We start from the raw sequence: 18,096 nt of genomic DNA on the forward strand, positions 1-18,096 counted from the left end.
CTTGAGATCTCACCATCATCCTGTCCTTCCACCTACTTAAATATTCCTCCCTCATTTTTGAGATCTTAAAAATAGACGAAGCTTTTATTCTGGTCAATTTTCTTCTGGCCAATCGGAACAGTTAATGGTTCCCACACCCCAGCACTTTTTGAGATCTGACTCTAACCCACTCTAACTCAGCTCCCCCAGCAGGGGCTCAATCAATATTTGTTTTCAATGCTGGCCATATGTTCTGGCATCTCTGTTCTTCTCTCAGAGCCAGGTCTTCTTTAGAAAAGCCAGCATGGTACGAGGAGTCTCTAATCCAATCTTCACTGCCTGCTGACATGCAACTTGTCTGTAATTCATCAATGATAGCCCCTTGGGCTATGGATTTTTCTAGATTGGCTACAAGCTGGGTATGAGGCTGGTTCTCAATATGCATAGAGGGAAGGTATGGAACAAACATCATAATGAAGGATGTGGTTGGTAGGGCTATCCTCACTGAAGGGTGGAGGCATCACCAGGAATATCTAGCTGACCCTCTGCCTTTCTGTCTTTGTGTAGGCTCACCCTTTGGCCTAAATGGCTTGTATTTCACTGACAGACTCCTTAGACATTTGTCTGCCTTTAAGATCCAGTTTCAATGTTGTTTCTTGAAAGCAGCTTCCATGTGTTCAGGAGAATCATCTCTTCTGTACTTTCTGCCAATGATCATAGCACACCAGGAGAAAGATTTGGCAGTCTGAAAACATTTCACACTTGGAAAATCTTTGGGACAGTTTTACTTTGTCCTTTAGGATTATTATAGGAGTCCTAGTATAGCACTGTTGGATAAGCATTGGACTGCTAACCTCAAGGTCAGCGATTCAAACCTATCAGCTGCTTCTCATAAACCCTGTACAGGGTCCCTATGAGCCACAACCAACTCACAAGCACTTAACAACAACAAAAAGAGGTCCAATGACTCAGAATTGACTCAATAGTACAGAGTTTGATTTTTGTTTTTAATCAGGGCACATGTCACTTTGTCTTTAAATACCTATGCTGCCTGCCACTCTCTTCCATTTTATTATAAGCTTCATTATTCTCCAGTGCCATCCCCTGACTTCACACCAGGTACAGAGCAGGCACTCAATGTTTGCTGCATGAACACATGAGCAATTGTGGCAGCTTGTATTTTACACAAATGTCTACAGAAAGATATCTAATCGTAATGCAAATTCAGACTGAAGCTGAAGAAAATTAAAACAAGTCCACAAGAGTCAAAATGTGACATCGAACATATCCCACCTGAATTTAGAGATCAACTCAAGAACAGATTTGATGAATTAAACACTAATGACCAAAGACCAGCAGAGCTGTGGGACAACATCAAGAACATCATACAGGAAGAAAGCAAAAGGTCATTAAGAAGACCAGAAAGAGGGAAGAGACCAAAAGAGTTGTCAAAAGAAACTCTGAAACTTGTTCTCCAGTGTAGAGATACTAAAGTAAATGGAAGAAATGAGGATATAAAAGAGCTGAACAGAAAATTTCCAAGGGCAGCTTGAGAAGACAAAGTTAAGAATTATAATGAAATGTGCAAAGACCTGGAGTTAGAAAACCAAAATGGAAGAACACAATCAGCATTTCTCAAATGAAAAGAAGAAAAAAATCAAGCCTCAACTTGCAATATTGAAGGATCATATGGGCAAAATATTAAGTGATGCAGAAAACATCAAAATAAGATGGAAAGAATACAGAGTCACTGGACCAAAAAGAAATGGTCGATGTTCAATCATTACAAGAGCCAATGATACTGAAGGAAAAAGTCCAAGGTGTCCTGAAGACACTGGTAAAGAACAAGGCCACGGGAATTGATAGAATGCACATTGAATTTTTTCAACAAACTGATGAAGTACTGGAGGCACTCACTCATTTATGCCAAAAAAATTGGAAGACAGCTACCTAGCCAACTGATTGACTACTCAAAAGCTTTCAAACGTGAGGATCATGAAAGCTATGAACAACACTTCAGAGAATGGGTATTCTGGAACACTTAATTGTGATAATGAGGAACCTGTACACAGACCAAGAGGCAACTCTTAGAGCAGACCAAGGGGACAATGAATGATTTAAAACCAGGAAAACAGTATCAGGGTTGCATTCTTTCACCACACTTATTCAATCTGTATGCTGAGCAAATAATTCCAGAATCTGAGATATATGAAGAAGAACATGGAATCAGGACTGGAGGAAGACTCATTAACAGCCTGTGCTATGCAGAAGTTACAATCTTGTTTGCTGGGAGCAAAGAGGATTTAAAATGCATACTGATGAAAACAAAAATCCTTACCACTGGACCAATAAATAGATCCATGTAAACGGAGAAAAGATTGAAATTGTCAAAGACTTTATTTTTCTTGGAACTGTGAAATCAAACAACATATTGCACAAGACCTCTTTTTTTTTTTTTTTAAAGTTTTTACATGGGAGAACATCAGCTTTACACTCATCCTATTGTATTTCGTTTCATTGCAATGATTACAGTGCCCTCCATGCATCATCAAATAACCCCAAAGGGTACACCACACAGGCCAGCCCCCACCTCCCCCAGCCATTAATGATGAAGATCCAAGAAAATGACCTTCAGAATGAACTGCATCATGATAGGTGGAGAAAAGAATGAAGCTGTCAAATATTTCAATTTATTAAGATCCACAATGGAAGATGCAGTCAAGAAATTAAAAAAGGTATTATGTTAGGGGAATCTGTTACAAAAGACCTCTTTAACATATTGAAGAGCAAAGATGTCACTTTGTGGACTAATGTGCACCTAACTCACATTAGTATTTTTAATACTTTTTTTTTTTTTTCATTTACTTCATCAGAGTGTATATATATATATGTATTTTTTTTCTTATCATATTTTGTTGCATTGTAATGATTACAGTCCCCTCCATGCATCACCATAGAACCCCAAAGGGTACCCCACACAGGCCCACACCCTCAGGCCTCCAGCACACAGCCCCTCTCCCTCCCTGAGTCCAGTGTCCCCCGCTGCTCCATCTGTCCACATCATCTTCTCTGTCTCCATCCCTGGAGTCACTGCCTCTCTGGGTAGGGTCCCGCTCTCCATTCTTCTCCCTTGATGGTCCCAGGGACCTCCGTTCCTGGGCTGCAAAAGAGTGATTGCACTCTCCTCCTTCTGTCAAAAACATCTACCTCTATATTTCCTAGCCTCACAGTCAGACCTGAGGGCAATTATTCACTACTGTACCACACAAGTCTTATCCCCATCTCCTTTCGCCAGCCTAGGCCCAACGGATTGGAAATCATTCAGTGGTGATGCTACCTTCCCCCACCCCGTCTGAAACTAGGCTCCCTCTTGAAAGCTTGTAAGCCAACAAGACCTCTTTAAAGTATTGAAGAGCAAAGATGTCAGTTTAAGGACTAAGGTGTACCTGGACCCAAGCCATGGTATTTTCTATAGGTTCATATGTATGTGACAGTGGGCAATGAATAAGAAAGAATTGATGCATTTGAATTACGGTGTTGGAGAAGAATATTAAAAGTACCATCGACTTCCAGAAGAACAAACACATCTGTGTTAAGCAGTCAGAATGCTCCTTAGAATCCAAGATGGAGAGACTTTGTCTCTCATACTTCAGAAGGACCAGTCCCTGGAGAAGGACATAATGCTTGGTAGAATGGAGGGTTAACGAAAAAGAGGAAGACCTGCCCCAAACGAGATGAAATGGCACCGTGGCAGCAGCAATGGGTTCAAATGTAACAATGATTGTGAGGTCAGTGCAGTGTTTCGTTCTGTTGTGTATAAGGTCACTATAAGTGGGAATCAACTTGATGGCACCTAATAACAACAATGCTCTTCTAGAACCCTGCCATTCCTGATCAAGTGCTTGGCATTTATGAATAACATACGGTAAAGACACGGAGTATTGTGAGGCTAGGTCCCCAGGTTCCTTCTTTCTTGGAACCCAACCAGATGAAAAAAAGTAGGTCACATAAAGAGGTTACATAGATGCATTCCAACTGAGATAAAGCAAGATAAATTCTCCGCCATCAGTCAATATCATATATTAGACATGGGTTAATAAGTCTTCAGAGTTTGTGATGTTGTTGTTGTTGTTAAGTGCCAGCGAGTCGGTTCAGACCTATAGCGACCCTGTATAGGGTTTCTGAGGAGCAGCTGGTGAGCTTGAACTGCCAACCTTGCAGTTTAAACAGCTTTGCAGTCTGGTGCATTAACCCACAGTGCCACCAGGGCTCTACTAATCTTGGTGTGGCACTGTAGGGTAAGCACTGGACAGCTAATTGAAAGGTTGATGGTTCAAACCTACCAACTGCTCCTCAGAAACCCTATCAAAGATCTCTATAAGTCAGAACTGACTCAATGATACCTAAGAACAATCACTTACGGTTTGTTAAATCTAAATTGATGTTACTGTTGTTAGTTGTTGTCAAATCAGTTCCAACTCATGGAGACCCCATGTGTACAAAGTAGAATTACTCTAAAGGGTTTTTAAGGTTGAAACATTTTGGAAGCAGATCACCAAAGGCACAACTGGGTAAGTTTAAACCGAGGCACAACTGGGTAAGTTTAAACTACCAGTCTTCTGGCTACTTGTCAAGTACTTAAACATTCGTACCATCCATGCATCGTATATCTAAATAAAATTAAAATTCCAATATGTTAGCATAACATAGTTCACAAAGATAATGTTCTACACCCTAATTTGACGAGTACCATCTGGGTTCTTCAAAGCTTTTGAGTAGCCAACTAAGATACACCTATTGGTCTCTTCCCATCTAGACCAAAGGAGAATGAAGGAAACCGAAGATTCAAGGAATAATTAGTCTACAGGCCCACAGGAACCAATATCTTTTAATCAAAGACCAGAAAAACTAGACAATACCTGGCTACACTACCAAGCAAGCACTCCAACCAGGGACACAACAGAAGGTTCCAGATAGAATGGGAGAAAAATGTAGAACAAAACTCAAATTCATTTTAAAAAATAAATCAAGACAAGACTTACTGGGCTGAAAGAGACTAAAGGAACCCCTTAGACCATCACTCTAAGGGCCTCTTTTAACCTGAAATTAAAACTATTCCTTAAGGTCACCCTTCAGACAAATAGACTGGCCTACAAAACACACAGTAAACACCAATGATGAATGTTCAACTCTTCTTTCTGCACAAGTTTTCTGTAAACTTACAATGGGCTTGTAAAAGAAAATTATATAGTAGAAAACAAAACACTGTGTTGTAATAATACACAGCTCTATAAATTTCCTAAAGCTTCCACTGTATGCTTAAAACGGGCAGATTTTATGGTATATAGTTTGTACCTCAATAAAGCTCCCCCCACATCCCCCCAAAAAATTGGTGCTCCATAGATACACCAGCCAGCCATCAATTGCTCAGAATCCATATGTGGCTAATGGACACCGTAGTGACCAGAGTGGGTGGAGAATGTTGTCATCGCTGTAGAAAGTTCTACTGGACAGTGATACTTCGAGGATCCTAGCCTCTAATCTTCCAGCCTTCCAGCTGAGGCCCCTAGCAGCAAGGAACTATTTTCTAGTCTGTCCCATCATAATGTTTGACCTACAGAGTCCATCCACATAAAAATGACTGCTTAAATCATTCTGTTTTGGAGTAATCTGTGGGACAGCCATAGAAAATGGGGAAACCATTTTCCTTATCACAAATTCTTAAACGCTTTACAAAACAACATCATTCCCTCTTTCCCTCAGCTTCAGATCAAGCAGCGGAGCAGTTTTCTGGCTCAGCCATGGCCAAGATCAAGGCACGAGACCTTCGAGGCTAGAAGAAGGAAGAACTGCTGAAACAGCTAGACGACCTGAAGGTGGCATTGTCCCAGCTGCGCTTCGCCAAAATGACTGGTGCAGCATCCAAGCTCTCTAAAATCCAAGTTGTCCTCAGATCCATTGCCCGGGTTCTCTTTGCCATCAACCAGATTCAGAAGGAGAACCTCAGGAAGTTCTACAAGGGCAAGAAGTACAATCCCCTGGATCAGCAACCTAAGAAAATGCGTGCCATGCGCCGCAGACTCAACAAGCATGAGGAGAACCTGAAGACCAGGAAACAGCAGTGGAAGGAGCGGCTGCACCCATTGTGGAGTAGCAGCCAAGGCCTGAGCATCTTAAATCAATAAACAAACTGGCTGACCCTTTGAAAACAACATCATTCCTGTCTTCCTTAGTGCAGGACAGTACAGAAGAGAGACAGGCGACCGGCAAAGGCCAACGGTCCATTGTAAAGCAGCATCATGCACTTGAACATTCCATCTCTATCAGTTCTGGACAAAGCAGCTACCAAACAGGAGCAGCTACAAGGTCCTTTGCTGGGTGTAGCCGTAAAGTTCTACTTTCATTCTAGAAGGCTTTTCTATTATCTTATCCTGCCCTCACCCACGTTGAAAGATAAGATGCTGAACTGCTGTCAGCTTGTTCTGCACTTTACACTCACACTTCCTTTCCCATTGGCACCTTTAAAACAAGGAATATCTGACATGCATTTAACAATTGAGCACCTGACCACAAATCAAAAAGAAAAGTTATCAGTTTGAGCCCTCCACAAGGCACCTGGGAAGAAAATCTGGAGATCTGCCTTTAAAGCATTGTTGTTGTTGTGTTGTGAAGTGCCACCAAGTCAGTTCCAACCCATAGCAACCTTGTATAGGATTTCCAAGGAGCAGCTGGTGAGCTTAAACCGCCAACCTTGCTGGTCAAACGGCTTTGCAGTCTGGTGCATTAACTCAGCAGCCTTGAAAACCCGAAGGAGGAAATGTACAGGAAACAAGCACATTTTAGACACAGTCCTACAATTGTCCAGGTGTGGCGCTGTAGGGTCTGCGTTGGACTGGGAACAAGGTTGGCAGTTAAACCCATCAGCTGTTCCTGGGAAACCCTATAGAGGACCACCATGAGTCAGAACCCATTCAATGGCACTTCAGATCAACAACCCACAATAAAGCTGTGTCCTCCAGAAATGACTCTGCTTTCTAGACCCCAAGTGTAAAATAATATGAAGCTAACAAGGTTACTTTCCCTCTCCACCACACACACAACCCGAGGGACCTCCGACACAGGATATGGACTTTTTTTTTTATCAGCGAGCATTCCCAGCTGACTGATCTGAACCTCACACACCACCCACAATGGCTTCCTCCATTGGCCTTTCATAGATCATCTGCACACTACCAAAAGCTGGTCAAATGACACAAATAGCAATGGTTCTGAGATGCTTCACCTGCTCAGAAAAGTGCACCAGTTAGTATTACTGGCACTTGGTCTTCCTTGATTATCATTTACGCAGCAAACTGATAAACCTCAAGGCCATTGGCTAGGATGGTGCTTTTCAGTCCTCTCCATTCCCGTGCCCACACCCTGCACCCCTGCACTGTCATACACAGCTCTGTCCCATCTTGGTTCACCCCTGCTTCCCAAAGTAGCTCCCCAGAATGATCCTGATTCCCCAGAAAAGTCAATACACAAATCATCTTCTCTAGTATCCTTTGTGGGGGCAGCTCTACACTTTTGCGAGAAGGGGCCCACTGTCATTCATGCATGTGGGCACATTCTGCGTGTCTAAGGATGGGGGACATACCCTAATGTCACTGTAAGGTAAGCACTGGACTGCTAAATATAAGGCTGGTGGTACAAGGATACCAGCTACTCCTAGGAAGGAAAATGAGACTTCCTGTTCCTGTGAGGTTTTACTGGTGTGGCATTGTGGGTTAATGCGCCAGACTGCAAAGCCGTTTGAACTGCAAGGTTGGCAGTTCAAGCTCACCAGCCACTCCTTGGAAACCCTATGCAGGGTCGCTATGGGTTGGAACCGACTCGATGGCATTTAACAATAATAACAACAATGGCACTATAGGATAGGCAGGGGACTGCCAACCACAAGGTTGGAAGTTCAAACCCACTAGCCACTCCTCAGAAACCCTGTGCAGGGTAGCTATGAGTTGGAATCAACTAGATGGCACTTAGCAACAACAAACCCTATACACAGCATCCTTACAAGTCCGATTGACTCAATGCACGGGGAGGAGGGGGAGTCTGTTCGTAGACTCGTGCTGATCACATGGACAAGAAAGCATAAATTGCAAAGCATTCTGTACCCAATGCAGAGATACAGGAGGGCAGAATGCAGACACAGGTTTCTGTACATTTGGTACCAAATGCTAACTAGTGATGCCCCAAATGTTTCGGGATAAACCCTAGTTTTAGTTATCCCAAAGTAAGAAAGAACCTTGGAATAGGAATCAGAGCTACATTCCAAACTCAGCTCCAAAACTTGCTCACTGGTCTTGCCCCCATAAGCTAACCTTCACTAAAGGCAAGGTAATACCTACCACTAACACCCCAAAGATCACAGAAAGGAGCAAATTTATGTTCTGAGTCACACAATCTTCAGCACATAGCAGACACTAAGCAAACAAACATTCATGGTCTTTTCGCTCTTTCAGAAGTTCTGGAAGGAGACTAGCACACTGAAAGTCAGCTCGATTCTAAAAGAGAACGGAAAAGTGCACAGTAACTGAATCACTTTTAAAGTGCATCATCTAAGTTAGTATCGCACAGAATTATTTAAAAATAATGGAATGCCTTATTTCAGGACTGAAAAACAATCAGATTTTGTCCAAAACATCTCCCACTGCCTAAACAATGAACACGTAATTAAGCAATGCCCAGCTAATAAATAAGTCAGTATTTACTTTGTATTTATTTTTATTGTTGCATTGCTCTTGTATATATAACACAACAGTTACCAATGTAACATTTGTTACATGAACAATTCAGTGACACCAATGACATTCATCATGCTGTGTAACCCCTCCCAGTGAGTGTCCCTTGCCAAGAAATTCAGATTCTAAAGTGGGATGACTGTGGTCAAATCGGCATGAGACACTCCACAATTTAACTCCAGATTGCCACAAAGATGGAGTTCTGGTGTGGCGCTGTAGGATCAGCACTGGACTGAGAAACACAATGCCGGCCATTAAAATCCAACAGCAGAGCTTCTGGGAAACTCTAAACAGGGTGACTAAGAGTTGGAACCGACTCGATGGCACTTAACAACAAATGATGCCACTTGATTAATCTACCCCCTACCTCCTCCCTGCCCCCCCCAAGACATCTCCAATATACTTTTTTTTTTTTAAATCCTACTAAAAAGGTTGTTGTTGTTGTTGTTGTTAAGTACCGTGGAGTCGGTTCTTACTCATAGCGACCCTGAACAGGGTTTCCGAGACTGTAAATCTTTACAGGAGCAGAAAGCCTCATCTTTCTCCAGCAGAACAGCTGGTAGTTTCAAACTGCTGACCTTGTGGTTCACGGCCCCATTCATAACCACCACACTACCAGAGCACTAAAAAGGTAGGTGGTTAGAAAACATACAAAATTCTAGAATTTTATGAGGTTCGCACACACAGAGTTCTGGTATCGTAGTGGTTATGAATTGGGCTGCTAACCTCAAGGTCAGCAGTTCAAAACTACCAGCTGTTCTGCAAGAGAAAGATGAGGCGTTCTGCTCCCATAAAGATTTACAGCCGCAGAAACCCTGTGCAGGGTCGCTATGAGTCAGAACTGACTCCACAGCACATAACCACCACCACCACACACACTTAATCCTCAATGCTATTTTGATCCACAGAAACCAAAATAAAAAGTAGCATTTCACTTTAGAGAAAAAAGACACAGTAATTGTTTTTGTTTAACTTGTATTGTGAATTAGGGGACGGTTTACAAAGCAGACCATCAGCTTCACATTCAACAATTCATACACATCTGGTTTCACCTTACTGATGGCATCTCCTCAAAGTAATGTCAACTATCCCACTTCCTCCCTGTGTTTCTTGTATCCACTCCTTCCTCTTTACTAACTCTTCTGAATTTTGTCCCTGGGTAAATGCTACCCTTTTGATCTCCAACAGTTGATTATTCTAAGGTATGGATACATCACTAGGGTGACTGTTCCCCTTATGTTGTTGTTGTAATGTACCGTGGAGTTGATTCCGACTCATAGTGACCCTACACAGGGTTTCCGAGGCTGCAAATCTTTACAGGAGCAGAAAGCCTCATCCTCTCCCACAGAACAGCTGGTAGTTTCGAACTGCCGACCTTGAGGTTAGCAGCCCTATTCGTAACCACTACGCTACCAGAGTTCCTTATAGACCTGTCTATAGATGTTGTTGTTAAATGCCATCGAGTCATTTCCAACTCACAGCAACCATGTACAAGGTTTCCAAGGAGCAGCTGGTGGGTTTGAATTGCTCACCTTGTGGCTGGTAGTCCAGTGCTGATTTTACAGTTGCACACCATGACCTGTTATTGCTGGGCTGAAAATCTGTAGGGACTTTAGTCTGTTGGAGATATACTGGTATATGCTTTATATGTGTGTACACATATGTATGTATATGTAGATATACTTATACAACCCCCTCCCTACTCTTTTCCTTCCTTCTGCCTTTCCTTCATCACGCAACACTTTACACACACACATTTTTCATATCAAGGAGGAAAAAGGAGAAGAAATAATCTTTTAAAACTTCACAAAAACATTTTATTTTTCAAAGTCAAATATAATCCTCAATGCTTCAGAGTACAACATAAAGTTTAAAGAAGATTTTCTCTAGGTATTTCTTCGGAGAATAAAATAACTGCTTCCCTGCCTCCACCACCTGAATAAAACTTTTGAGTTTCCTTCTTCACCCAAGTTCATATGATGTATAGTTGTATCTCATCAAATGTAACCAAAGCCCTCCTGTCCCTCCTTCATCCAATGCTAAACTTTATTTTAAAGGAAAGAAATTATAAGTAGATTTGTATGTATAAATGTATATACATATTCACACATATGTATGTACACAAATATAAAACAGATGTCAGTATATTTCACACAGACAAAACCTTGCAAAGAATCTGGGTGTACCTGCAAAGATTTCAAAATGCACAATCCTTGTCTGCTTTAAGGAAGGCAAAATTAAAAAATGGAAAGCTCTGTGCACTCTCAGTCTTCCTATCACCCCAAATAAGCTGACTTCTGACAGGCGCATGATATGTACCCAGCTGCAAACCTTCGTTCCATCTGCACATCTCTCCGCAAAAACAGACGCGGCCTGAAGTGCCTCTACCTGCCTAAGACACATGTCTCGGCCAGTGAAGCCAGACATGTTAACTTCTTATTGGTCAATAACATGCCCCAGCAAGCAATAAATACACCCTGATCCTGCCGCTGCCCTTTAGCACTACATGGACCATTGATCTTAAGGGTCCTTGAAAAACAGATGATCTGAATACAGCTAACCAGTGCCATTTCCCAGTGCCTTCTTGCACTTCCTTAGTAACAAGAGAGAGAGAGAGTATTTGGCAAATCATGGCATTATGGATGGTGGGGTTCGATTATTATCTTTGACACATGCAGAGCAAAAAAAGCAGAGAGATCTGACCCACAACAGAGCAAAAGCTTCCAGCCTACATAACCATAACTGAGAGTTCAACATTCTCTAGAGAAGGAGATAAGAAAGGATGGGTGGTAGGGGGAGCAATCGCTTCCCCTGCGTATTTCCTCCACTGGGTAATGAAACATGTATTTCATTCATAAAACACCTCATGTCATCATACAACCACTAGTTCCTAGAAGGCCCCTGCCGGTGAACAACAACCCAGGAAATTAAATGTTATTAACCCTTGGGTGTCAAGAGAATGGCAACAGAGTGATTTTTCAAATTTTCCATTGTACACCTAATCCATCAGCCAAAACTATCTTGAGCAAGCAGCTCCCATATACTCTTTATGTATTTAAGGGATATACATGTTCTACTCTACTAGTGCAAGGAGCTCTGGTAGCGTAGTGATTACGAATCGGGCTGCGAACCGCAAGGTCAGTAGTTCGAAACTACCAACTGTTCCACGGGAGAAAGATGAGGCTTTCTGCTCCCGTAAAGATTTACAGCCTCAGAAATCCTGTACAGGGTCACCGTGAGTCAGAACCGACTCCACGGCACACAATAACTCTACTAGCGGAGTCCTGGTGTGGCGCTGTGGGTTAATGTGCTAGATGGCAAAGTCAGTTTGAATCTCAGGTTGGTGGTTCGAACTCACCAGCCGCTCTTCAGAAACCCTATACAGGGTACCTATTACCCGCAACCAACTCCAAGGCACTTAACAACTCGACTAATGGAGTAGGACTCCTTGTGTTGTGCTTCAGGATAAGCACTGGACTGCAAACCACAAGGTCAGCAGTTCAAACCCACCAGCTGTTCCATGGAAACTCTATACAAGGTCGCTATGAGTCGGAACTGCCTTAACAGCACTTAACAATAACTGTACTAGTGGGGAGCACAGTGGCTTTTCTAGGATAAGCACGGGACTGCAAACCACAAGGTCAATGCCCACCAGCTCTCTGGGGGGAAAGATGAGACTTTCTGCTCCCAAAAAGATTTACAGCCTCAGAAACCCTATACAGGGTCCCTAAGAGTCTGCTAAATGAATGACCTCTGTACATTGAATTTAAATTTAAAATGTATGTTTGCTTGCTTGTTTGTTTCCTGAAGTTCTAACCAAACACTAAGAATTAAGATTTTTTAATGCCCAATTATCACGAGACCCTTACGCATAGTTTCTATGGATCTTTGCACTCCTTAAATCAAGATCTAAAAGGGAAAAAAAAGAAGAAAAGAAAACCTCAGTCCCCTGAAAAAAATAATGTGTTGCATCATAAGCTCAGAGATTCTGCTGGTTCTATCTACAACTCAAAATCATTGCAAGCAAAATTATTTGCCTCATAATCAGACATATCTTTTCTGGTCAAAATATACATTTAGTTTCCATTTAAATATTGTTCAATATGAAACATACCAACCCACTAGTTACTTAGTGGCTAAATTAAAAAATCCACAGAAAAAACAATGAATTTGAAATTGACCTCCAGAATAGCTGCTGGTATGATGTAAGATCAAAACGGGACCGTGAACCACAAGGTTGGCAGTTCAAATCTACCAGCTGCTCCTTGGAAACCCTACACAGGGCCTCCATGAATCAGAATCCACTGGATGACACTTAACAATAGCTAAATAATATATTGCAGTTTCACATTTATTTACCTCAAATGAGGTATATGTCCGTGTTTTTGTAATTATCTAAATTGTTGTGATTAGCACCAAACACAGAAAAGCATGTTATCACCATATTCTGATATGTTTACGATGTTTTAATGAGTTAGCAATTAAATCTTGTTCCTTGAAACCTCACAGCATGTAATAACTATGTCCCCTCATAAGGCTCTATGAAGTTTAAATAGTTACCTAGAAGTTCAAAGAATAGACCTAGAAATAGAGCCACAACCTCCCCAAATAGAAGAGACAGAAAGAAAAAAAGAAAAATGTAGGGAAAAAATTCTAAGGAAAATAAAGTACATATTGTATTTTCTGTCCTCTCCAACTATAATGCAAACTGTGCATTTACACGTACATGTATGCACATGTGTGCATGTCTGTGTGTACTGTGAGTGTACACTCCTGTGAGTATGAGCGTGTCTGTATGCGTGTGTGCTCCTGTGTGTGCACATACATATATGAGTCCATGTTTCACCGCTCCACTCTAGACCCTGACACACTGTTATTAGATACCTTCGTGTTGGTTCTGACTCACCTCGACCTGGTTCTGAGTTACATCGACCCTAAGAACGACAGAATGAAGCACCTCCACGATCTGTGTCATTCTCACATTGTTGCCATGTTTGAGTCCATTGTTGTAGCCACTGTATGCACAGGTGGACCCATAGAAACGTTTATTGAAGGAGTGGTCAGATGAGGACAAGGAAGGGCAGATAGAATGCAGAAAAAAATGGAATGTTTTTAGCTGGCAGTAGAAGAGACACAAACAATCCAAGTTTCTCAGCCATTGTTGTTACGTGCTGTGGAGTCGACTCCAATTCATAGCAACCCTGTATAGTGTATCCAAGGAGCAGCTGGTGGGTTTGAACTGTTGCCCTTGTGGTTTGCAGTCCAGTGCTGGTCCTAAGGCACTGAGGAAATTAAGCAGAGGACAGTGCCCATGTCCAGCCAAGCTGTGTTGCATTGACCAATCTTTCTGTCACCTGTACCCCCACCTGCCATCATCATTCTTAGTCCTTGTATCTAGGGACCAGATTCCTCCATATTCTCATCACCACCATCATTGTGAACTTCCTTACATCACAACACCAGGAAATTCCTTTCCAGTTAATCTCAGGCAAGTCACCCCGCCCCTGCCTAGATACAAATAGTTGGCTCACATTCTCCAAATAATATGAAAACTGCATTACTAGTATTCAGATAAGCTGATAATTTTTGGCAACAGGGTCTAACGAGTCAGGGGGCTGTATTGTGATGAACAGGACATCATTCATAGCAACACTGACATCCATTTACATAACACCCAGGAGACCACAGGGAATTTGGCCAATATTGTTTATCTGCTCTTCTCAGAGACCCCAGGAGAGAATACGATTATTTCACTTTTAGGAGTCCTGATGTCACAATAGTTAAAAACTCAGCTGGAAACCAAATGTGGTGGTTCAAACTCTACAGCTGCTCTTCAGGAGTGACACCTGGCAATCGGCTTCCGTGAAGACTGTAACCAAGAAAACACTAGTTCACAGGGGTCACTTCAGTCAAAAATGGACTCGCGACAGCAACTAACAAAAACAGCATTCTACTTTGACATGAGGACAGGAGACAGGGCCCTGAAGTAAAGGTGATTTGTACCAGATCACGGAGTCCTGGTATGGCGCTGAAGAATAATAAGCATTGGACCGCAAGGTTGGTTTAAATCACAAGGTTGGCAGTTCAAAATCACCAGCCACTCCTCGGAAACTCTATACAGGGACACTGTAAGTGGGAATGGACTTGAAGACAGTTAACAAGCATCAGATCACAGTGCAGGGAAATGGCAGAGCCAGAACACCGACACCCAAGCCCAAGGCCTTTGCCCTTAGACAACCAGAAGTCTGTATAAAGTGTGCCTGTCACCCAGCCTCACAAACAATGCAGGGCTTATTAAAGCCTCTCATGGTAACAGGCTCCTGCAGACTTATTTGCAGATGGACAGACTGCATTCCAGATTAGTCTAAAGCCCTGACATTAGGAAAGGGACCAGTGAAAGGTGCTCATCTACAATGTCAGTATACCCGGGTTTCCAGCTAGTTTCTTGGCTCTAGGCTCTGCCGCGCTCTGCCCCACAGCTGAACCATGCACGAGGACACATCTCACCAGTGACCGCAGCAGCAGTATCCAGCTCTGTGGCACTAGTCCAGGTGTGCCAGCTCAGTCCTAAGCACTCTTCACACGTATTTCACAACAACTCTACGGCAGAGGAAATTTTCATTCTCTTGGCTTTACAGAGAGAAAACTAATGCACCAAACATTCAAATAAACTGTGGAAGGGGTCACAAACTGTTAAATGACAGAGCTGGGATTTAAACCTAGCTGGCTGGTTCTGTTTCTAGGATTTTCAGCACTACACCTCTTCTCTTGAGATATTTCCCGCTCTCTCAGTAGCTTCTTCCACTTTACATGTAGTTGAAGATTGCAGGCTTACTACGGACTCTTAAAAAGCAAAGAACCATCTGGAAAATGGTGCAGCCTGCTTTGTCACCAATGGAAGAAATCCTGCACTTTACAAAATTTAGTTGTCAATGCTTTGTACTACTATGCTCCAAATATCACCAGATAATAGCGTAAAGCAGACTTCCAATGAGCAGCTTTTAACAGGAGGCCAGGGAAGCGAACAACTCTTTTACTTGGCCAGTAAGGATACAGTTACAATAACTTAATATGCACTGACTGAGGTGGAGCCTTTAAACCATTTGTTTTCTAGTTTAGCTCCAACCCACAGGGACAACGTGCATGTCAGTGAAGAACGGTGCTTCAAAGAGTTTTCTGTGACTGATTTTGCACAAGTAGATAAATAGATATTTCTTGTAAGGCAGCTTGGACTCGAACCTCCAAACTTTCAGTTAGCAGTCAAGTATATTAACCATTTGACCACCCCAGGGCTCAGTCGTCTTTCTCTGAGTACTTCAATCATTTCAGGTGTGTACAGCCAGATTACCCCATCAAAGTGTGCTATACTCACAAAAGCATTTTGTTAGCCATCCCTCTTATTAACATCTCCCCTATCTTTTTGTCCACACACACGACAGTTTCCAAATTAGTCAGTGCTTGGCAAGGAACGAGTCTCCTATAAGCTGCTGTTGCCTGATTGACCTCAAATGCTTCCCACCAGGTCTGGGGCAACATCAACAATAGGCGCCCCTCCACCTTTCCTGCTTCTGTTTGGAATCAAACATGTTAGAATCATTAGCATCTTCAACTGCAAAGGACCTTGGTCTCTGATGTTTCTGAGTACAACCAAAAGAGAACATCATCTGAATCCAGAAAATCGAGAACCCAAGATCAGCTCTGTTCTTTGGTACACACCTCCCTTATTTAGCACTGTACCAAGTTTTGGTTTGTTCATCACTAAGGAAATATGATTTGATACTTTTAGTAATGGTGTGATAGTGGTGATGGTGTGCCATGGAGTCGGTTCTGACTCATAGCCACCCCGCATACCGTTTCTGAGACTGTAAGTCTTTATGGGAGTAGAAAGCCTCATCTTTCTCCCATGGAACCAATGGTAGTTTCGAACTAGCTGACCTTGAGGTTAGCAGCCAGACTCGTAACCACTACGCCATCAGACCTCCTTTGTGATGGTATGAGGTTCAAATAAAACAACAGTGAAAAGGAACATGAGAATAAACTCCATGATCTGTGCACAAACCTCCCATGATCCTGGCCTATTCCAATGTGCAATTTGGGCTGACATCATTTAACCACTCTTGAGTCTCCGTTTCTCCATCGGAAAAGATGATGCACAGGGTTTTATGGGTTGGTTTAGGGGAGAACCGTGACTAGAGGCCATTTCTGAAGCCAAGCCAATGCCATTCAGATCATGGGAGGCTGGGACTTTACTTAAGAGTGGTCTGGGCACACTCATCAAAGGGGAAGCTCCACTTGGTTCCAGAAGATTCTTCTCATATACAAATAGAAGCCTCATCCTCATAGGTTTACTTCTCCCAAGACACAAATCCTTTTCTCAAAGTTCTCAAGAAAGCATGGAGGCAGGCAGTCACACACTAATTGTTGCTGTGAGGTGCCTTCAAGTCAATTCCAACTTATACCAACTCTGTATAGGGTTTCCAAGGAGCAGCTAGTGGTTTTGAACCACTGACTTTGTGGAGAGCAGTCCAGTGCTGATCCTAGGGTACCACACCAGGCCTCCATGGTGCTGTAGGATAAGCACTAGATTGTTAACTTCAAGATTTGCAGTTCATACCTATCAGCTGCTCCTCGGAAACCCTATACAGGGTCACTATGAGTCAGAACTGACTTGACGGCACTTAACAACAACAGCAAGAACAAATTAGAGCTGGCAACTAATTAAAAAAAAAAAAAATTTTTTTTTTTTTAATGTTTTATGAGCACTTCAGGGTACACTGAATATCTTTGGTCATTTCAAGAATGTCATGGGCCCCCATCTAAAGGAAATGTCCCTGTACAAATCAACAACACACAAACGAATAGGGGCTTCACTTAGTCCACCTGTATCCCCAGCCTGGAAGGCTGGAATACAATATGTTCTAGGCTTCTAAAGTTTACCAAATAATCTAGAGCAGAAAAATCAATGAAAGAATTTCTTAAGTCTTATTTAAAAGAAAAAAATAGCAAGGCCTCAAAGGAAGAAGAAGTGAAATAGAGGGAAGCAACTGTGTAGAACAAAAACACTGTCAAAAGAATGAGGCAGTGGGAATGGGGAATTAACAGATGTTACAGACTTTGCAATCGTTCATCAACCATCGTGTGTTTTATTGCCTGTTAACATTCTCAGAAGCTAGGCAAATCATTGCGGTGCCTGGCCCTTAAACATGCCACGTGTCTTTGCTCTTAGGTCAAGAATCACTGCACTAATAGGAATTGTTACCTTTTTTTGTCCTGCCCACCTAGATATGTGTTATTTTTTCAGTTAACCAGAACCTGATTGGAACTTAATTCAACA

The 18,096-nt window shown here is 42.3% G+C and overlaps 1 protein-coding gene and 1 pseudogene across 1 annotated transcript in view; one reads left to right on the forward strand and one right to left on the reverse strand.

The window, feature by feature from the left end:
- The window catches only part of EXT1 (exostosin glycosyltransferase 1), a 371,910-nt gene that overhangs the window by 228,099 nt on the left and 125,715 nt on the right, over positions 1 to 18,096 (reverse strand). The window lies entirely within an intron of this gene.
- Positions 5,781 to 6,164, forward strand: LOC102839117 (annotated as a pseudogene).

The sequence above is a fragment of the Chrysochloris asiatica genome, unplaced genomic scaffold (genome assembly GCF_000296735.1).
Source record: "Chrysochloris asiatica unplaced genomic scaffold, ChrAsi1.0 scaffold00001, whole genome shotgun sequence".
Taxonomy (NCBI): domain Eukaryota; kingdom Metazoa; phylum Chordata; class Mammalia; order Afrosoricida; family Chrysochloridae; genus Chrysochloris; species Chrysochloris asiatica.